Source organism: Trichosurus vulpecula, chromosome 1 (assembly GCF_011100635.1).
Source record: "Trichosurus vulpecula isolate mTriVul1 chromosome 1, mTriVul1.pri, whole genome shotgun sequence".
Taxonomy (NCBI): Eukaryota; Metazoa; Chordata; class Mammalia; order Diprotodontia; family Phalangeridae; genus Trichosurus; species Trichosurus vulpecula.
The window spans coordinates 207,851,193-207,875,096 of NC_050573.1; the positions used below are offsets into that span (position 1 = coordinate 207,851,193).

General features: G+C 37.9%; 1 protein-coding gene and 1 pseudogene across 1 annotated transcript in view; both read left to right on the forward strand.

Moving 5' to 3' along the window:
• NETO1 (neuropilin and tolloid like 1) overlaps positions 1 to 23,904 on the forward strand; it is a 209,494-nt gene that overhangs the window by 112,055 nt on the left and 73,535 nt on the right. The gene's annotated exons all lie outside the window — the stretch shown is intronic.
• LOC118834757 lies at positions 18,012 to 19,380 on the forward strand (annotated as a pseudogene).

Genomic DNA, 23,904 nt, shown 5'->3' on the forward strand with positions numbered 1-23,904 from the left:
TGAGACTGTATTTGTTAAAACAGCAACAAAACAAAACAAAAAATCCTCTAAATATGTGAGAAATACATAGGACCCCGGAAGGAGGAGGGAATTAGACTACTAAGTGACAGATTCCTAGTCCCTATATGACCTCTTTCATAGCTATTAAAGAAGAGTTGAAAAGCCAACAAGGCCTTCTTTTTGTCACCAGAAGGAAGTGAATAAATCAATCAATAAACATTTATTAAGTGCCTATGTGCTAGCCATGGTACTAAGTACTGGGAAGCAAAGAGAGCCAATGTTTAGAAGACCTTCCATAAGTCTGATATCTCCAAGCCCCATTGAGCATTTCCCTTCTAATCAGGGATATGTATTAATCATTTCTTCTGCTCTGTGGTCTTGAGAAAAAGCAGCCAAGTTTTGTATTCTCCATACCAAGATTTATGGAGCAGGTCTGAAGAGCAATAAACACTGTTTTTCAAGCAATGAATAAGTTCTGAAATTAAGAAAGTTTTGTCCTATTAACAACAGAGTCATCCCCTCAAGAATGTCAACATTATTCATTGGTACCCATTATTGTTCAAAATAGAGTCAAGTTGAGGATTATTACACTTTTTCCATATGCAGTAAACAGGGAGGGGGATAATACAGTAATGATTACCTAATAGGTACATGTCTTTGATAAATGTCAATTCACCTTATTTATTGATTCTATTAAATCTCTTTGTTATATGAAAAAGTATTTAAGTGCTTACTATGTGGCGGACACTATAAATGCACAAACATTTTAAACTCCAATGAATCTGTCATTTAATTGAGGTAGGTAGCTATCACAACCCACTCAACACTGCTCTTACTATGCTTTTGTTGCCCATGTCTTCTCATAAGTTGATCACAAGGGTCCACCCAATATATTTGGTGTTTTTCCTAAATTCTTTTGAAATTGAAGCATATGAAATATCAGTGTTTGTTTTACTGTTTCTCTATCATCAGCCATCTTTTTTTTTAATCACACATTACTTTTGTGACAACCTTATCCTTTGTAAGTCCTCCCCACCTTTTTTTCCCTAGTACACAAAAGCCTATTTACAGCCATCATTTATCTCTTTTGTGAGATGTTTAACTTTTTCTTCTTTCTTAAATATTGTAGGGTTCCATGACTTTGAGCCATACAACTTCTCTGGTCTCCGTGCGAAACATCCAAGTATGGCTTTACCAGGGAATGGAACATTTCTTTATAACTCTGAAGAGGTTCCACCCACGCTTAAATTAGAAACTGATGCTAGGAAACTGGAAAGTCTTAGCAATGAAAAAGGTCCTCTCAAAGGGGTGTGGGGCCCTTTCTCAACCTGGGCTTGACTCTACTTGGTTTTAATTTACTCTTATTTTGCTATGACTGTGAGCCATCCCATTTTTAAAAATTTTTATTTATTTATTTATTTATTTATTTTATTTATTGAGTAGGGTTCCTGAGAGATATTTGGAGCCAGTAGATGATCTGTGGTCATTGTGATCTTTCCTCAGACATTTAGTGACCTGTATATAATCAGGCTCTGTGGTCATATTGTGATTGAAATAGTTCAACTCAAACACACCTATTTGACTCCTGATATCTGTAACAACAATAGACACATGGTATTACCTAGCTCATCAAAGCAATTATTTCTAGACAAACTTCAGAATTGCCTTGTTACGTAATATAGTTCCCCTTATTAATCTTACCCCTCCAAAATGATAATGATGCAATAATAATTTTGAGGTAGATTGACCAATAGTACTTGTTATGTTTCAAAACACTCAACATTTCACTCCACTGACAAATTGGAATATCCCAGCTGAATTACTAATGAGATCATAGCTTAAGCCTTGCCTCCTCCATCTCTATCCAGCCTGCTTAAAAAAACTGTTTGGTTTTTTTTGGATAGACAGGAATAAATTCTTTTATGTATGAGCCTACTGGCATTCATGTCTTTACCAAAAGTTACTCTTTGCTATAAGTTATGGAATTATACCAAGGAGGATTTCTACTACTATATTTGAAGTGTTAGACCCATGTCATATGAAGTCCAGATTGCATATAGGCTGGTGTAGCATTGCTTAATTGATCAACAGCAAATAAATAAATAAATGAATTTTAAAGATATTAAAAAATTAAAAAACAGGTAGCTTGGTAGCAAGAGATTCAGTAGAAACATCCCCTTTACAACCATCTGGCACTAGTCATTTAGTATACCTCTTGAGGACTCACTGTAGCCATAAACTAAAAGAGGCAATAGGATTCAGATTTAGAACTGGATGGGACAGTAACTCTTCTCTGGCCATTGCAATTTCTGAACTGGGAGTCAACTGGAATTTCTATACCTATGTGAATAGCATAAAGCTGGCAGAAGGTTCCTTTTATTGGATAAAAGAATAGAGCAGCTAGTCTTTGGGGGAGGGCAGGTGGATTGCAGAATATTATGTATTTATGCCAGTTTGTTTGGAATGATGGTGTAATGTGCTGATTTTTTTTTCCATTTCAGTTTCTTAATATTTTTTTTTTACTTTTTCAGTTCCAAAAGATATATGCAACATTGACACTGAATTTTGTCTCTGCAGTAATGAAATGCAGACAAATTGAAGACTTTCTTATCCTCTGCCTCTGTACTGATGCCAGACATAACAGATGATTCTAGGATTCTAAACCTGGGTCTCTGTTGAAATGGGGGTGCCCTCACCAAAAATAGAGAAAGCAGAGGGATGAGATAATTTGCTGAAGTCACAATAAAATTTAATTTCAGATAAGTTGAGTTTAGAAGTGTCATCATGTTGTACAGGTAGAGAGTACTGGAAAGGCACTAGACATGCGGGACTGGAGCTAGGGAGAGAAATTGGGAATACAGGAAAAAGGGACATAGCCTCATAAAATTAAGAGTTATGACCATGGGAATGGTGGTTATAATAAAGGCATCTGAGGAGAGAATGACTAAATTGAATGAAAAATTACTTGTTATGCACTTACTATGTGCAAGCACTAGGGATACAATTGTAAAATCAAAATAGTCTCTAACAAGTTTGGTTAATGGAACAATAGCACAGACAACAGAGGCAAAGACAATGTTGTTTTGATTACAACTCTTAAAGCAAGAAGTAAAAGGTGCTGGGAGAGTGGCATGGGGTGTGGTGTTAAACAATGGCATTCATCATACCAGTGAGATGTATAGCTGAGGGGCTTAGTTACTTACAGCCCAATGAAAGATCAAAGGGTACCTCTTTCTAGCCCATGATGGAACATTGTCTCAGCTCATTTCAGGTTTGGTCTCTAGAAGTAAAGTTTGAAGAGTATATTAGCAGCAGTACTGAAAGAAATGGCTCAAGGAATGCTTGTATTTAGGATGGAGGGGAGAAGACTGAAATGGAGTTCACACAGAAATAAAAATAGAATGAGTATAATGTTAAGAACAACCAGGTGGCACACGATATAGAGTGTCAGGACTTGAGTCAGGAAAACTCATCTTCCTGAGTTCCACCCTCAGAGACTAACTTGTTGTGTGACCCTGGGAAAGTCACGTAATCCTGTTTGTCTTGGTTCTTCATCTCTAAAATGAGTTGGAAGAGGAAATGGGAAGCCACTTTAGTATCTTCACCAAAAAAACCCCAAACGGGGTCGCAAAGAGGTAGACAAAACTGAAAAATGACTCAATAACAACAGCATAGTTTTAAAACACAGAAAACAATAGAAGAGATTTAGGGAGAGGAGGGATCAGTAACTTGAAATAAATTAATTAATTAAAAAAGTCTAAAATTTGTATACTTTTTATATACTTATTCATGTATATATTCCTTCCCCTGACAATATAAATTCATTAAAGACAGGCACACTTTTAAATCTAAGATTGTACACAGTTCCTTAAGCCTTGCCTGGCATATGGTTGTTGTTGTTGTTGTTCAGTCATTTTCAGTGATTAAATGACTGAGACCAGATTTGAACACAGAAAGCTGAGTGTTCCAGACTCCAGACCCAACACTATATCTACTGTGCTACCTAGCTACCCAATATGGCGCATAGTAGGTGCTTAGTAAGTGCTTATTGACTGACTGAGATGCTGTAGAAAGATGAAGGAGAGAAAAGGTTTAAGAAAAGACCATTGTTCATGAAGAAGTCCTTGATGACCTTTGAGGAAAGATTTTGAGTTGCATGATGTCATAGGAGAGTATTAGAAGGGCTTAAGGAGTGAAGGTTGGTGAGTAAGTTTCTCAGAGAGTACAGATATCTTCTGAGACATTTATTGTAAAATGAAGAAAATAAACTAAAGAGTAACTCAATAGGCTATCAAGAGGGACAATGACACAAAGAGTTGTTTATAAGTGGTGCTAGAGAGGCGGGATGCTATGGAGGAATGACCATTAGATTCAGATCCAGAGAACCTGTGTTCAGATCCCTGCTTTGCCATATACAACCTTTTGTAATCTTGGGCAAAGCAATTTATATTTCCTAGTTTAAGTTTCTTGCTTTATAAGATGAAGAGGTTGTGCTATATAATCCCTGAAATTATATTATTCTTTAAATATATATTATTAAATGGAGCAAGGAGTATAGTACTACTGCATCTTTGCCATGTGACCTAGAGCAATGGAACAAAAGACTGCTTTCCACTGGAAGGGGTTATAAAGGTTATTATGACATTAAACAAAAGATAAGATGCAGTGAAAATTGTATTTATTTATTTATTATATTAGCAGTGAATGACTCCTTAATCTATATCTTCATCCCCATTTTCTCCACTCTACTTTTCCGCTGCCTGATGTACTTCCCCAACTGTCCTAGATGCCAATATAACCATAGCAAATTTATGTTTAAACATTCGAATTACAATTAAAGGTTTTTGTTTGCATGCATTCAACATCTTACAGTAAGTATTGGTTGACTGCAGATTCAGTTATTTTGCCAAATATACCTAAGCTTTATATTTACTTTCTTTTTAATTCCACATACCTCCTTGCTTTAATCTCTACTCTGCAAATACATGTTCTTAAAATCACAGGTAACATAATTTGAGAACTAGAAGGAACTAAATATCATTTCACAGATGAGAAAATTTGAGTCCCATTACGGTAAAGCAATTTCTTCACTGTACCACAGCTAGTGCTAGGAGGACTAAGATTTAGAGTTCTGGTTGCCAAGTATACAGGCCAGTATTCTCCCCATTATACAAGCGTTGTCCTATATTAGAGAAAAAAGTTTCATGTCATTTGAACCCACTTCCCAGAAGAGGAGGAAATGGCAAACCACTCCAGTATCTTTGCCAAGAAAATCCCAAGTGGGGTTACAGAGAATAGGACAAGGCTGAAATGACTCAACAATAAAACTTACCAAGTTTTTAGATATATTACATTATATTTAAACACAATTAAAACACAATGATAAGCATTAGAATAATAAAATATACTTTTTGAAGAATAGCTCAGCGTAGGCAATGAGTAGACATCTGTGCTATAGCATTTTTCTTTGGTTAAAAAAGATCAGCCAAGCACTCTTGTTTATGGGCCATATTGATCAATCAGTCAAGGAGCATTTATTAAAAACCTACTATGTGCTAGGTATTGTGTTAGGAACTAGAGATACATGTTAAGCCATGGAAACATGTTTATTACATAGAATTGAGTTTTATAACATTTTATTGGAAAAAATGGAGCCTACTTTTTATTACATAAATCAACATTTGAAGCAAAGGTTACTTTTCCTGCCTTGCCCATTTTCCTCTAAGATTAAGATTATGAAACAGGAAAGAAAAATTTAAGAAATAATTCTGATGATGAACCTTACTCTGGTACTTTCTGCAGCCAAGTGACATTTGACTTAAGAAAGCATAGTAAATTATAGATGATGGCAAAGAATTTTAGGTCAAGTAATTTAGGTCAACTGAAGCTTTTCTTTGTAACTCACATATTTTTTTTTCCAAATCCAGATTGTTAATAAAAAAAATTATTCTATGTATATTTAATATTCAAAGTAATTCTTAAGTGGCAAAGATTTTGCTTAATTTAGATTACTTTCTAGTAATTTGTGTAAAATGTGTATGTAAAGATAGAGATGTTGAGAAGACAAAACCATAACCAGGCCAAGGCTATCTATCCATTTTCCCCAGTGTATTGACATCCAGGCATATACTCCCCACCCTTTTTTTTTTTACAGGGGACATACTTTCCCTAGCAATCTAGAGGATGCATCCTTTCCTCTACCTCACAGATTGTCATTCTGTGCTCTGCTTCCCTCTTGACCTATATTATAGAGTGGACTTCCACTCCATTGCCTATCACAACCTCCAGAGACTCTGGCATGCAATATAGCTAGCTGTGGTGATAATGTGATTAAAGATCTTTCCCTACCCATTCAATAGGCCTCAGGTGGAGCTAGTTAAGGGAAGTTTCTCAGGTGGAACCAGTTAAGGGAAACTTGATTAGGAGAGGCTTGATTGTAAACAGGCCTACACCCTTTACTTACTAGGTTCAAAGCCCCAGGCCTACACCCTTTTGCTAATTAGGTCACAAAAGACAGGAATCCCTTGGGCCCTAAAAATAGTACATATACCCAGAAGGTAGCCATATAACTCAGAATATGCAAAGGATTCAGAAGTGGGAATTCAGCCCAAGGAGAAGCAGCAGGAAATCAGAGTCAACAAAGCTGCAGAGGGAGCGAAGAGCAGAGAGTGGAAACCAGGGAGCTGCTGAGACCAGAAAACTGAGGGAGGAAGTGAACACAGGCAAGCAGACAGGATTCATGAGTGTTTATGGGGAGGACCCAGCAGAGGGAAAGGTTACAGGATGACTTGGTTCCTTGCCATAATACTGTTATAATTTCCTTGTTGCTACATTGAGGTAGGCTTACTGGTTTTGGAATATAATTACTACTATATTGAATTGGAGTTACTGATCTTGGGATGGGATCCCCTGAAATAAATGTTATACTTTCTCTGCCTTCTACCTAGGGAATTTTTCGTACTTTGCGATTCTGAACCATACAGGCATGTTCATGGTCATCCTCAAGGTCATGAATCTTGCCTTACTGATACACAAGCTCATATGTATTCCCCTGCCTGCTTCATACTGAGTCTTTTCACATTAACACCTCCTTTTTGGTTATTGTCTTTCCCCAACAAACATCCAAGGGCATGCAGATGAATGTCCTTCAAGGACAGACTTCCTGAACTCATGGACAGACCAGTCCTCTACTCTTTGTTACTTTCCCTTCTTTCCCCTCCACCTTTCTCATATATTTCACTCTCCCATCTTCTTTAGACTTTTCTGGACATTCTCAAGCCTATTAATTGCCAATCACCTCCCTGATCCTAGGTTACTAACAATACAACTTAGGTGGATAAAATTGAAAGAATTGGTACATTCAACTTTAATCCAAAGCACTAGTAACGAGTAGGTTAGAAAACATTGAGATCAAAGTATTTAAGTATTTGTTCATATGCATACTAATGTTACTGAGAAATATGGTAGGGTATAGATGATAAATAAATGATAAGCCAGAACCTGAGGTCATTGAGGAAGGTGAGAGAATATACTGGAGATCAATAGATAGATAGAGGCAGAAAGAATTCGGAAAAGGCTAATCTGAATGGTTAATGTGAGTTTCAGAAAAAGAAAGGTAATTGATCAAACATAATGAAAGAAGAATTTATAATACTTTTTGACTGGGTATTGGATATGAGGGAAAGGGGAGAATCAAATATATTTCTAAAATTTTGGTCTATGTGCTTGATAAATGATAGTGCTATTAATATAAATGGAGAGATCTGGAGGGAGAAATTGATTTTGTTCTTCTCTACCCCCACCTGATAGACAGAGCTCTGTTCACATCTTCCTAATTAATGAATTTTATAAATTATACTACTACTAAAATAACATTACCTTTGGAGCACTATTCATTTGAAGGACTTGAATTATTTTTTTACACATTTTAATAAAATCATCTTAAGTGATTGTATCTGAGAATAATAGAAAAATGAGCAAGACTAAATATTCTGCTAGAGCCTGCACAAATGAACAGGTCTTAAACTGTGATCTAAGGGCAAGTGAGCCTGTCTGTATGTTGCATAGAATGTTGCATCATTGAACATCATTGTGGAATCTACTGATGTCATGCTTCTAGTTGACTTGAAATTGTGAGAAACCACTATACCTCTTTAAACACCTAGTTCTGTTCCTTTTAATATAGATTTTTTTAAAGTTTTGTCTACTTTTGTCTTAACTATAATTCCCTATAATACGAGCTTTGAAAAAAATGGTTTGCTTTGGTTTAGTTTGGCATTTTTTGCAAAACAAAGGCTGTGAAAAATGCAAGTGTGACTTGAGAACATTTGTACTGTATTAGATTAACAATAAAATTTAACACCAGACAAAAGATTAGAAGAAACATGGATAAATAGAGAAAAAAAATCACTTGAAAAACGATCATCATTGAGAAGTTATGGTGAGAAAGGTTACATTTATAGTTATCTCTCTCTCCTCTTTCCGTCTCTGACTGTAGAGACAAAACTATCATTATTCTATATCTCTAGAGATAAGAGGCCCTGGGACTACTGACTATAATGTAAGTGTTGTACCAGAAGCGAGCGAGACACACCACAGAATATAAGTTTTAAGTGGAGAATTTATTAGCCGGCGGCCATTGGGGTATGGCACCACAAAACAATGGCAATGTGTTGGGGTGATGGCTTGGCTTATATAGGATATGGGGGCACAGGGCAGGGGGGAACAGGAACAAAGGTCCTGGCTGATCAAAAGATTCAGTCAGGTTATCGTACTAGTAGGATAATCTCATTTACATTCCTTGGTGGAGTCACGGAGCCCCAAGGATATCTGCTAGAAAGGGTCTGCCAGGTTATCCTTCAGAGGGATGGTCCTATCTATTGACATTCCTTGGTGGAGTCATGGAGTCCCAGGGGGTTTGCTAAATGCCAAAGATATCTGAGTCCATTCTTTCTGGGAGTGCTTGTCAGTAGCTAGGGGTTTCTCAGGGGTTCCTAATTTTCCTTGTATTACATAAGCTCCATAAAGTCAAGAGACCAAGACTTCTCTAAACTTTGTGTCTTCTCCAATATCTATCTACCACAGGTCTCTGTATACAATAGATGCTTACTAAATGTTTGAATTCAGTTGGTTAATTCAAGACAAAAAGAGGACTGGGTATATATTGAAGACCTGCCTATTTCTCAGTTTCCCCAACAAATGGCTCTGACAGGAAGTTCCTTATTTTCCCTGTGCCCATTTAGACAAAAAAGCCTTCTTGATAGGGGGCAACTTTGAGAAACAAGATATAGCCCTGAGTGATTGAGTCAGTCTCTAAGAATGATACAAAAATGTATTGCTGGAGTGTTAGAATATTTAGGACATCTTAGTAGAGAAACACAAATGCAATTTTCCTGACTTTTCTCAGTTACTTTAAAAAGAACACAGAATTGTAGACTTTGTACCCAAAATTTGAAAAAGTACAGATACAAAAAATAAATAAAATTCACTTCTTCCTCTCATTTTTTTTCTCCTCTTCTGTTCTCTCTTCCTTCCATTTCTATTATCTTTCACACACACACACACACACACACACACACACACACACATGCATTTTCAGAAAATTCTCAGAATTGAAGAATACATATGCATACATAAATAAAAATATGTATATACATATATTATCCTACTTTACAAATTGGGGAGAAGAAAAATAAGTCTTTATGCTATTACTGTCCTTGCCTCTGGTATTTAAATAAATAGATTTCAGAGGCCTTACAGGGCCTGGTGCATTTGATATTTAAGTACTAAGGCTGGGGGGTGGGGGGGAAGGCCTGGAATATTATAATTGTAAGGAAAAATAGATGGGATGATTAAGGAACACAAATTGATCCTGAAGTCTTCATTCCCTTTTGTTATTGAAACACTAATTGCTTCCAGAATAGTCATTCTTTTTTCTGCATTCAAGTGAGAGCTATTTTGCTGTGAGACATTGGCCTTAGATTATTTCACTTAATTGTTGACATTTTCTGAACATCAAAGCAGACACATCCATTTAGTTCATTTGGTTTATCTGCATTTTACTTGTGATTTATTTTGTATAACAAGAAGACAATTGAGAAGAAAAATATTTGGCCAAATATTGCAAGCAAAATGAAACACTGATTAAATATACTTAGGTAATCCAGACAAACATCAAGATTTTGCTTCGATTCTTTAAATATTTGCCTATTTTTTCACTTTATTTCTATTTCATGGATAGGAATATAGTAGTAACCTCTTAGTCAATAGCTCTACTTGTACTCTTCAGCTGTAGAATTCTTCTTTCAAATTGTTAGCAGATTAAACTTTTTATTCATAAATCTTATTACATTTCTTCAATGTTCCAAGCCAGTCAGTGGTTCCCCATTACATTCTGAATAAAATTCCACCTTCTTAGCTTAATATTTGAAGCTCTCAATCAAGAAACACCACCCTACTTTCCTCATTCTTATCTAATAGTACTCCATGAGCTATGACTAGCTAAAGATATTTTCAGGTGGCATGTGGACAGGGCTGGGAGGTGGGATGAGTGAAAGGAATACCCTGGATTTCTACAATGATTAAAAAGTTGTTGCTTAGGGGAAGAAGCACAATGATGATTAGATCTGCTGCTGCAAACTTTGAATATGGCAGATGAGGAAAGGAAAGAACCATGAAGGATGCTCCTATTTTCATCCTCTAACAATCATGAGGCAAAGCCTCAGCTTTTCTACCCTAGTTATGGTACCCTATATAGTCCAAGCTACAAACTCTACAATTCACTAACCTCCACACTGGCCCCTCCTCACTATTCCTCTTCTATTCCTGTGCTAAAGCTGTTCCTAATGCCTGTAATGTCAATCCCACCTCCTCCTCTGTCTCTGCTTAATAAAATCCTACCCATTTTTTAAAGGCCAAATGTCATCTCCCTCAGAAATCCTGAGCTGATTCCTCCCACTCAGTTATAATGTTTTTAGTCTAAGTATTCTCTTGGTTTAAATCTCTAACCACTTTTCATTTTGTACTTCTATCAGTTGGGCATAAACTTCACCATTTCTAGATTGTAAGGTCCATGAAGGCAGTGGCAACTTGTTGTTTCACCTTTTCATCTCTCCCAGTCCTTGGAATAGTGCCACGTATTTATTTGGTGTGTTGTAAATATTTGTCTAAACCCTTTGGGTTGATATGGAAATGTATTTCATGGTATACTCTTAAGATTATAGCATATAGAGCTAGGAAGGACATTACAGGTTATTTCATCCAATCCACTAACTTCTTGTGGGCCACATGTATGAGTGCTCACCAATTTGTGCTGAGCATGTGCTGAGCAGACTATTTTAGAAAGTACTAGAAACATCTGACCTCATCTTCTTGACAGTAAAGCCAGACAATTGTGTTTTTGGTTTTGCTTTTTAATAAAGAAATCCAGTTATTCTATGGATTTCACAGGCAGATTATAAAATCCTCTCCTGAGACACTGACCACTTCTGTTCAATTCAGCAGACATTTATTAAGTGGCTATTATGCCTAACACTCTGTGCTATGACACATAATACAACTTATCAGAAATATGCCACAGACAAGACACATGAACTTGCACATGGGCAAAATGAAGCACAGGGCTCTGAGAGCCCAAAGGAAGAAATCATCCCGGCAGCCAGAAAAATCTTACAGAAAAGCCACATATTCTCAAGATAGTCTATATTGCTGCTCTACAAACAATTCAGTGAACCAGGGAGCTGGATATCATGTTCAGAATAAGTAGCAATGCAGGAATATCTTTTATGGTTCTTAGAGTATTTCTATGTGTAGAGGCAGACAGCTGCTACTCTTGCTCCATGCAGCTTCATCCACACAGCTAGAATATGCATGCAAGATAAATTTCTTTTCCTACAATGTCATTTCTGTGGCACCAGAACTTTAATCAGTTGATCAAATAAACAAACTGTAAGCATTCACCAAATTCTTGCTATGTGCCACATCAAGTACTAGATGTTGGAATATAATGATGAAAATAGAACAGGCCCTGCCCTCAAAATGCTTATATCCCATCAAGAGAGGCGACATGTACATATATAAATATATATAAATTTTTTTCTAAAAATAAATACAATGTTGTTTTGGGGGCGAAGGCATGAGGAACTGGAGGATCAGAAAAGTTTTCATAAGGAAGTTATATAATGCACACACATACCTATACACAACACACGCGCATATATGCATGCGTATATGTGATAGATACATATATGTACATATATACAAACACACACATATATACACACACATATATGTGTGTGTGTAAATATATATACATATTTATATATCCTAACAACTTAGTAGCTACTTGTAAAAATAATACACATTCATTGAAAGGAAAAACAAAAGATGTTTATTTCACTCTTAGATGATCACAATTAATTATTAATGTGAAGAGGTCGTCTATTGAGCACTGCATAGCTTCTCAAACTTTGGCATCATATTGAATACCACTATTCTTACTTCCCATTTCAAACTGATATTCTGAAAGTTATTTGGTTTTTATCACAACTGCCAAAAACTCAGCTTTGAATAGGTATGATCTTTCAAAAGAGAGCAAGAATTTATTGGCCTATTTGAAAGTGTAGTAGTAGTCAGTTGTTTCCTCTTTGTGACCCCATTTGGGCTTTTCTTGGCAAAGATACTGGAGTAGTTTTCCATTTTCTTCTCCAGCTCATTTTATAGATGAGGAAACTGAGGCAAACAGGCTTAAGTGACATGCCCAAGGTCACATAGTTAGTAAACATCTGAGGCCAGATTTTTTGATTCAGGTCTTCTAAACTCCAGGTAGAGAACTATATTCACTGTGCCACCTAGCTAAATACAAATAAATAAAAACCTATTTCAAACAATAGAGAAGATCATAGTGAAAATTAATGTCGAAACTGAATTATCTTGAACTACTAGTTCATGTAGTATTCAACAGATGTTGAATATAGCTTCCTTTCTTTCAAAAACGTAAAATATTCCAAGGTGCCTCATAAGTTCTTTTAGGCACCGTGAGGGGCCACCCGTGAACAGAGAACTTTTTGCATAGCACATTATTTTTGAACTGTGTAAACATATGCCACTTTTTACCCATCAGTTAAGTTAATAATGTTTATTTATAGTCCATGTGTGCAGAACACTCTACTGAACTAAATTTAATTGTAGTATTAATAAGTTAATTCAAAAGTTTTCCTGGCACATAGTAGGTGATCTAGAAAAGTTAGATGAATTGAATTAAGTTGACTTGAAAAAAAACTGAATTGGGTTTGTAGAAGGAGAAGGGTATTTAGAAATTATTTAATTCAGCCTTCTTATTTAACAAATGAGCTTCAGAAAGGTTTAGTTAATGGTGTAAGGTCAAACAGCTTTGTAAGTGGTAGAGCCTGAATGAGAAGATATATTATTTATTTTTGGTCTAGTGATTTCACCAGTTTACCACATTGCCTCTTGTATTTGTCAGTTTTAATTTAGTTAAATTGAAGTGTTTGCTAAGTGCCTACTATGTGTTTAGCCTTGTACTACCCTTTATAGAGGTAACAGAAGTACTCTGTATCAGTGGTAGCCAATTCAAAAATAAAAGATTTCTACCTGCCACATATTGACTTAGAAAATCACAAAATGGGCAGCTAGGTGGCGCAGTGAGTAAAGCACCGGCCCTGGAGTCAGGAGGACCTGAGTTCAAATGCGACCTCAGACACTTGACACATGTACTAGCTGTGTGACCTTGGGCAAGTCACTTAACCCCGATTGCCCTGCCAAAAAGAAAAAAAAAAAGAAAATCACAAATTAACATTGTCTATATTGTATTTCTTATTTATTTCATTAAGCATGTCCCAATTATACTTTAATCTTATTCAGGCACAGTCAAGAGTTTTGTAGCTATCACAGGAGTTTGACATTTGTGCCCTATATCACACAGAAAATACTACATTAGAACTTCAAATTTTGGAGAGGATATAAGACATAGGAACCCAAAACAATTAGAAAATAATATTTCATATGATCATGTGGCAAAATGTATCATACAGATATATAAGTTACTCTAAAGAGAAGTCCATGAGGATCTGAGTTCTCAGAGAATTTTTCAGGGAGATGGTAGAAAACCTAGGATGGACCTAGAAATACTCATATGATTTGGAAAGATGAATATAGAAAGGGATGCAGGAAGAAAATAGCTTCATTATAAATTCAGCTATCGACATATGTGTGTGTATCAATAAGACAAGTGTCACAATATCAGTGGTGACTGTGAACATACCTGTGTAGTTCTGTATCGCAAAATATAAGAGACTATCCATATAGAAGGCAGGAGAGTTAAAACATTTATTCAGACACCAGAGGATCAAATTCTAAAACCAATAACTCCAATTCAACATAGCAGCAATTATATCCCAAAACCAGTAAGCTCACTTTATCATAACAGCAAGTAACTCAAAACACAATATCACAGCAGGGACCCAAGCCATCCCATAACCTTCCCCTCTGCTAAGGCCTTCTTATAAATACTCACTCACAAATCCTGTTTGCTTGCCTGTGGCCAACACCTCTCAGAATTCAGAGAGAGAGCTTAATGGCTACCCTCAGAGTATATATACCCGTTTTAGAGCCCAAGGTCTTCATATCCCTCAGGACCTAATTAGCAAAAGTGTGGGGGCCTTCCTACAAACAAGACTCTCCTAATCAAGCTTCCCTGAATTAGATCCACCTGAGACCTGTTAATGGGATTAATGGGCTGGGGAGATCTTTAATCACATTAACACCACTCTGTGTGTGTGTGTGTGTGTGTGTGTGTGTGTGTGTGTGTGTGTGTGTGTGTATTTGTTGGAAAGAGGTTTAGAAGAGAGTATGAATGGAGAAATGAAAACCGATCATTATTACTAGAAAAAATGACAAAAATGGGGGCAGTAGCATCATCTCTACATGCAAAGAATAACATGTGAAAAACTTATTACTTCTTTTTCGATTTTGCATTATAATTGAGAGGAGGAAGGAAGAGAAAGACAGAGATAGGGAGGTAAAAAGATAGAGGGAAAGAGAGACAGACAGAAAGACAGAGAAACAGACAGAGAAAGGGATGGAGAAGCAGAGACAAAGAGAGAGACAGAGAGAGAGAGAGAGAGAGAGAGAGAGAGTACACCATTTCATTTGGAGGCCACTGTGTATGTGAGAACTACTTTTCTTTCTTTTCTGATCTTTCTTCTAACACTCTTGCAAATTGTCTGGTTACTGAACATAATCTTTATTTATAATAGTTTCTGGTTGTATATTCTACTTATATCCTTCACATCAAGACTTATTTCAAATAGAATTGTAGAAATTTGGTCTATTTCCTATCTTTCTCAAATTTTCTTTATATTTTGACCAGCAGAGTTCTTGATGTAACTACAGAGGCAAACATAAAATGTGTCCAGTTCTCTAAGTTGGCATTTCTCACTGAACTGTCTTCTATAAGTTATTAAAATATATTTTCCTCATGCAAGAAGACAGAATATAACTTCTTTCCACAGAAAGACTGTCATGTAAGAATCTAACCAAAGAGGAGCAAAAAATTTCCCTAAGTTGGAAAATTTTAGTAAAATTTAGTCAACATTGTGTTACAGATAACTATGACTGCATTTACACAAACCAAACAGAATGAAAAATAACAATTATCTAGTGAAACTGATAAATGCTAAAAGCCATTTTTGATAACAGCATATACAACAATGCCTTCCACTTAATAGAAGGAAGGAAACAAGCATTTATTAAACACCTACTATGGAACAAGCATTGTGCAAACCACTTTGCAAATATTATCTCATTTGATCATCACAACAACCTAGGAGGAAAGTATTAATGTTATCCTTACTTTACAGATTAAAAACTGAGACAAACAGAGGTTAAATGATTTGCAGGGTCACATAGCTAGTAATTATCTGAGGTCATAATCACTCTTTTCCGCCCTGGAACTTTAAGGAGGGTCACTGTTCTACTGTGGCTGCAAGCTCTGGTGTTCTAGTATTCTTCCTCACCCTGTGACTGCCACCCAGCACTGCAACCCCAATCCAAGAATGGGCAAAGCAACAGAGTCCTGTGCCTAGCTGCAGCAAAAAGATCACCATAATTTCCTTCTGACCAGTTGTTCAACCTCCTTACTGTCTGTGGGCTGAGATCTCTGTAAGCAGCTGCTGAATCAGTGGCTCCCAAAGTCTGCTCCTGGTTTGGTGGGACCAGGTCTATGCTGGTGCACTCCTCTCTCACCCTGGTGCAACAGACCTTTCCTGCCAATTTTCTAAGTTGTCCTGAGCTGGAAAAATAGTTTCACTCCATCTTTTTGTGGATTCTACCACTCTAGAATTTGTGTAGAGTCATTATTTAAAGGTATTTGGAAGGGTTTGGGAGAGAGCTTAGGAGAATTTGTACTCTGCCACCTTGCCTCCACCTCCCTATTTTTTGTTCATAACAGGCCCTCCAATCCCTCAATGTCTTAGCATTTTATTGGGTCATGACCCCTGCTTTTAAAAAAAATATATAGTATTCTATTTTTCCCCACTGACACATGTCAAGAAATTTTTTAGCATTCATTTTTATAAGATTTTGAACTCCAAATTTTTCTCCCTACCCCTTCCTCCCCTCCTCTCCCCTCTCCTGAAAATAGTAGGCATTTTGATATAGTTTATACATGTGCTATCATATATAAATATTTCTATATTAGTCTAGTTGTGGAAGATGAAATAGATCAAAAGGGAAAAAACACAAGAAATGATAAAGTAAAGCAAATATGCTTTGATATGCATTCAGAGTCCATCAGTTCTTTATCTGAATACGGATATCATTTTCCTTCATGAGTCCTTTGTACTTGGATCATTTTGTTGCTGTTTCTTCATATGGCTATAAATAGCTTTCATTTCTTCATCTGAAAACATCCTATTCTTATCCTTTATCTATTTATTAATTGGGGAATGGCTTATATTCTTAGAAATTTGACTCTGTTTTCTATATATTTAAGAAATGAGACCTTTATCAGAGACATTTGCTGTAAATATCACTTCCAGTTTTCTGTTTCCCTTCTGATCTTGGTTGCATTGGTTTTATTTGCACAATGGCCTTTTAATATAATATAATCGAAATTACTTAATTTACATTTTGTAATGCTCTCTATCTCTTGCTTGGTCATAAGTTCTTCCCTCTCTCCATAGATCTGACAGATAGACTATTCTTTGCTCTTCTAATTTGTTTATGGTGTTTTCCCCTTTTTGTCTCAATTGTGCCAAAAGTCCATCATATCTAATTTTTCTAATATTCTACTTACCTCCTTTAGTTTCTTTCTTGTTTATTTTTTGTTCTGCTTATCAAGTTGTGAGAGGGGACAGTTAATGTCCCCCACTAGTATAGTTTTGCTATCTATTTCTTCTGGTAACTCACTTAACTTCTCCTTTAAGAATCTGGATGCTATAACATTCGGTGCATACATGTATAGTATTGATATTACTTCATTGCCTATGGCACCTTTTAGCAAGGTCTAGTTTCCTTCCTTATCTCTTTTAATTAGGTCTAGTTTTGCTTTTGCTTTGTCTGAAATCAGGATTGTTACCCCTGCTTTTTTTTTTTTTTTTTTAACTTCAGCTGAAGTATAATACATTCTGCTCCAGCACCTTACCTTTACTCTGTGTTTCTCTGCTTCAAGTGTGTTTCTTGTAAACAAATACTGTAGGATTCTGGTTTTTGATCCACTCTGCTATCTGCTTCTGTATTATCCAGAGTTCATCCCGTTCGCATTCACAGTTAGGTTTACTGCCTGTGTATTTCCCTCCATACTACTCTTCTTCCTATTTGTCTTGTCTCTCCTTTCACACTTTCCATCCTCACAATATTTGCTTCTATCTACTGTCTCTCCTTATCTTCCCTCCCTTCTGTCAGTACTCACGTCCCCCATCTCCCACCCTCTTTACTTGATCTCCTGCCCTCCTAAGTCCTGTCAGGTAAGATACTTTTCCACCTTTTGCAAGATGGCAGATGGGGGAGCAGGTAAGCGCGACGCAGGGGACTCGGGGTTCCTGTGGTTCCGGTACGGTTTGGGTGACCCCGGGGCGGTGAGGCGGTGACAACGTGGGCCACAGAACAAGAAGCGGCGCTGGCGACGTCTCACTGAGAAGCCGCTGAGGCAGGAGGTGGAGAAGTTTCTGGAGGACATGGGGGCTGCAGGAGTGCGCGACCGGGGACCTGATCTCAGAGACTCAGGATGAAAATCTCTTCTTTGTGGACACCGGGCACAAGGAGAAGGACTTGAAGATAAATCATGACCTGAAGAAGCCTTTTTCGGACTTACCGGGTTTTACAATCACATCCCAAAGTACCTTCTCCAAAGAACATGCTCTCCCACTAGATCCCCAATGGGATAAAGCTGAAACGCAAGCAGCGCTTGTGGAAGCATTTAGCCCAGTAGGGAAAGCTGTCCCGGGACGTGCGGTAGGTAGGTCCAGGCCGGGCTGATTCAGCTCCCAGGGCCAAAGACCAAGCCCTCTGAGCCAGAAGAAACGTCTGGCTGACCCTCCTATGACCTTTGGGCTGAGGACAATGCTCTGGACCGCCCCTTGGTTGGACAGAACACCTTTTTCTTGGAAAAGAAGAAGGGAGTAAAGCAACCTCGGCGCCTATAGAACAAGCCCTCTCGGGCCCTGGCTGTGGAAATGATCCCTTCTGGAGGCTCTTACAATCAATCTGTCATTCCTGGCCCACCAGGCCCTGCTCCTGGAAGCCCATGAAGTAGAAGTGCAGGGGCAGAAAGTGAAAGAGAAACTCGGCTGTGGTTGAGGCCCCCACCAAAGAGTGGGCGTTCAAGGAGCTGTGTGAGGGTCTCCTGGAGGAATCCGTTGGGGTGGCTCCCGCAAAGCCAGAAGGAGAGGATGCGGATTCCCAGGCGCACAGAGCCCCCCAGGCCCAGAGAAGAAGACCGAGCAGCGGAGAGGCCGGGAAAAGGAGGCCCGGAAGCTGAGACCCCAGCAGACAGCCGAGGGGGCAGCAAGGAAGATGTGCCAGGAGGTGTTCCAGCTCCGTGGCATCAGGCTGCTGGTGGCACAGAGACTTGCGGAGCTGGCCCAGCCGCGAGAGAGACAGAGACTAAAGTGGCTGGCAGAGGACAGGAAACCCCAAAGGCTGGGTCAGCTTAAAAGTCAATCTCCGGACTTCGATGTGCAGCTCAGCACCGAACTGGCCGATTCCTTGAGGAAGCTAAAGCCTGAGGGTAACATTCTTCGGGACCAATTTAAGAGCTTCCAGCCAAGGAACATGATTGAGCCTAGGGAAAGAGCCAGGTTCAAGCAGAAATACAAGGTTAAGCTTGTGAAGAAACGGTCCTTTCGGGAGCTCCAATTATAGCTGCAGCTCTTCTGGATGCCTGTTCTGCTCCATTAAAAGCTCTTTGATCAATCCTCTACATGCTCCAAGTCTCAGTCCATCCTTGGTCTGCCTGTCTTTTTCCCCTAGTCTGGTACCTGAGAGCCTCTGGAGAGAGGTTTTGTTCCCTGGGAATTGCCTGTCCTTCACATAAAAGCCTCATCTCCTGAGGGTTGTGCTCAGCTGAGAGTCTGCCAAGTTCTGAAACACCATTAAAAATTACAGTGAATGTATGGAAAATAAAAAAAAGGGATAGATTTGTATATTCAACTAATTGTGTATATGATTCCCTCTTTGAGCTGATAATGACATCAAGGTTCAAGCAATGCCCGTCACCCACTCTCCCATGTTCCCCTCTACTGTAATCGGTCTTTCATGCCTCTTCATGTGAAACAGTTTAGCCAGTTCTACCTTTCCCTTCCTTCTGTACCCATTGTACTCCTCTTTCTCATTCCTTATTTTTTATGTCCTTCCCTTAAATTCACCTTATACCTGTACCCTCTGTCTATGTATAGTCCTTCTGGCTGTGCTATTTCTTAAATGATTCTTGGTTGTAGTCCTAGCTCCTTTGCCTTCTGGAATATAATGTTCCATGACCTCCAGTTCTTTAATGTTGCAGCTACTAAGTCCTGTGTAAACCTGATTGTGACTCCCCTATATTTGAATTGTTTCTTTCTGGCAACTTGTAGTATTATTTTCCTTGAGCTGATAGTTCTGGAATTTGGATATAATGTTCCTTGAAATGTTTCTTTTGGGATTTCTTTCCTGAGGTGATGGATGGATTCTTACAATGCCTTTTTTGCCCTCTGGTTCCAGGACATCAGGATAGTTTTCCTTGGTAATTTCTTGAAATATACTGTCCAGGTCCTCCTTTGGATTATGGCTTTCAGGTAGTCCAATGATTCTGCAAGTGTCTCTCCTGGATCTATTTTCCAAGTCAGTTTATTTTTTTTTCCCGTGAGGTATTTTACATTTTCTTCCATTTTTTCATTGTTTGGAATTTGATTGATTCTTGATGTCTCATAGAGTCATTAGCTTCCACTTGCTCAATTCTAAATTTTAAAGAGTTATTTTTTCTCAATAAGTTTTTTAAACTTTCTTTTCATTTGGCCAATTGTACTTTTTTAGAAGCTGTTTTCTTCAGTGGATTTTTGTATCTAATTTTCCATTTGGCCAACTCTACCTTTTAATCAGTTATCCAAGCTACTGACTCTTTTTTCATAATTCTCTTGCATCACTCTCATTTCTTTTCCCAATTTTTTCTTCTACCTCTCTTATATGATTTTTAAGCTCCTTTTTGAGCTCTTCCATGAGTTCTTTCAGAGCTTGAGAATACTTCCTATTTTTCTTTGAGGTTCTGCCCACAGGTGTTTTGACATTTTTGTCCTCTTCTGAGTTTCTCTAGTTTCTCTCTTGGTCTTCCCTGACACCATAATAACTTTCTATGGTCAGATTAATTTTTTATTGCTTTTTGCTAATCTTTTTTTTTTTTGCCTTTTCACTTTCTTTTAAATTTGAGTCTATACCTGCGGAGAAAAGGGCACTGTTTCAGGCTTCTTGTGCCAGGGACTGCAGGCCCTGGCTGTTTACTTAGTGCCACATTGATGTTACCCTGAGGCCCTAGGGAATGCTCATGTCTGGTGCTGTGCAAAAGGGGTGGAGTGGGAGTGACTGGCACTTCTGGAGGCTGTAGTGGTCTGGTAGCTTACCTGGGGCTGTTTGGGTTCTTTTGGTGGTGTCTGGCATATGCTGAGGCCCAGAATATGCTGGGGTGTTTCTGCGTTTCCCCAAGGCTACAGTGAAGGACATGGATGACAGGCCACCATAAGATGCCTGTTTGCCTTGGGCTGTCCTGAAGCATAACGAGGTCTGGTCACCCTGAGGATGCCTTTTTGCCTGGGGCTACACTGAATCATAGGTTTTCAGAACTGGAGTCTGCTGATTCCCCTGGTTATGCTAAAACAGATGAGGGAATTCTGGTGTTGATGTTTGCCTGCTCCACCACAATGGTGCTCAGGATCTCAGATTGATTTGCTGGGGGCAGGGATTGCTGCTGGCTTGCTAGGATGCCTCCTAGCCTGGAATGTGCTCCCCTTTCACCCAAGTGAGATAAACCTTTCTTGTTGATCTTCCAAGTTTCTTGGGCTAAAAGATTGTTTCACCCCATTTTTCACTGGTTCTGCTATTCTAGGATTTGTTTTGGGGTGTTTTATGATTTATGGTTGTTTGGAGGTGAATATGGAAGAGTTACGGGGATTTACTGCTTTCTCCACCATCTTGCCTCTCAGAAGTAATTTCTCATGACCCCTGCTCTTATCCTGTCATTACCTAAGCGTCACCAAACCCCATCCTCTATCTCTTACTTAATGATGAAATAGAACGAAAGAATGTCATGCCACCAGGGTGACTGGATTCACTATGTATCTATGTTAAGCAATCTAAAACAGGCCTCATTTCAGCAAGGCAATCCTAGTAAAAGGAAGGACTGAGGGATAAGATTAAAAAGGTAGGTAGGATACAGAATATGTGAAGATTTTAAATGGCAGGCTATGAAGTTTGCATTTTATCTTATAAGACAAAGTAAAACAAACCAGTAAAGATTTTTGTGTAGGGGCATTTGACATGAAAGTAGAATAATGTGGCAGAAATAGTAATAGATTTGGAATCAGCAAGCTTAATCTGAATCTTGCCTTTGCCTGAGATGCCTTGGGAAAAGCACTTAAAATCTCTGAGTTTTAGTTTTCTTGCCTGTAAAATAAATGGGTTGACTAGATGACCACCAAGGACACTTCTACATATAAATATTTTTTAAACTCATGTGGTCATATGTTTAGGAATATAATTGTGACTTCTATATGAAGGATAAATTAGAAAAGGGAGAAACTAGAGACAGGAAGGTTAGGTGACATTATAGTAGCTCAGGAGAGAAGTGATAAAGGCTACTATAGTAAGTTGAACAGTAGAAATGGAGTTAGGACTATCTTGGTTCAAATTACACTTGAGAAATCAGATGTATTTCCCTGTGCAAATCACTGAACCTCTTTGGGCCATAGATTCTTCATCTATAAAATGAGGGGATTGGACTTTATTATCTCTAAGGGCTCTTCCACCTCTAAATCTATGGTGGTGTGAGGCCTAATCTAAAAAGGTATCCATGTGAATGAAGAGAAGGTAATGGATGCTAAACACATAGAGGAGGTGAAATCGATGCTGTTTGGCAACTGATCTTATATGAGGGATGAAGGAGAGAGAAGAGTAAAAGAGGATCACTTGGTTTTGATTCTGACTGACCTGGAAAGTGGCATCAACAAAAATAGGGAAATTGGTAATAATGGACACCACAGACAAAGTATTTGATAATTTTCCTATCTTCATGTTTTGGATTTGTTTGTTTTTTCTTTGGTATGGACATATAGAAAATTTTATTTCTCATAAAGATGAAAGAACAGCTTGTATATAAACTTACAATGTACTTGAGATGCACAGCATTTCAAAATCAAAGAAGAATTAGGCTTAGTCTAAATAGGTGAAATAACCTAATGTAAGCCATTCTAAATCAGTTGTTTCAAGTATTGTAATGACTTCTGCAGCTAAGCAACCTGTTGATTTGACCACAAATATCAATAGTAAAGATCACTGAATTAATCCCATCTGTCATTCAGTTGAAGGCTACACACACACCTGATATCTGGGGCCATCTCCAGTCATCCTGACATCCAAGGCCATCTCCAGTCATCTTGATCTATATCTTGCCAGTGGACTCAGATGGCTCAGGAGAAGAAAGTGATGCTGGTGACTTTGCACAGTGCTCTGTCACTTAAATCCAATTCCCTTGCAAGTCATGGCATCACCTTCCTTATGTCACAGTCCTCTTTGAAAACAGTAGACAAACAACATCATCACCATCATCAACAACAACAAACACACACACTTAATATCTAGAAATAATGTCTTATTAAACTACTCTACTTTGTTTGGTATTTAAGTCCAACAAGTCTAATTTGAATGGTATATACCAAAGTGTTCATTTTTGTGAGTTGTGTATTTTGTAGGAATTGTGAATCAAGTATTTTAACTGAACCATAAATGGAACAATGTGATGTAATGACAACAGCAGCAGAACAGAAACTTGGAATTTCTGTATGTTGGCTACAAATGCCTTATAGGTTGCATATTGTGTCTTGAGACAAGGGAAATGATCGCTCAGATTATGAATGCCAAACCCAAGATTTTATTAGCATGATTGCAAATTGAAACAGGGCACAAATGTTTATACTGTCCTTAACCAGAAAAACAAACAAACAACAGAAACAAACATCATGTATGGAATATCAGAACATAATCTATGTAAGTGACTATCTGAACAAAGCTGACACAGTGACTCAGTAAGGCAAATGTGTATAGTATACTTACTGCTTTTCCTACCTTTGACTACTTTTGGTTAGAGTTCATAAAGACACATCAAAGTGCCATATGTATTTGACACTTACAACATTATATTTAGAT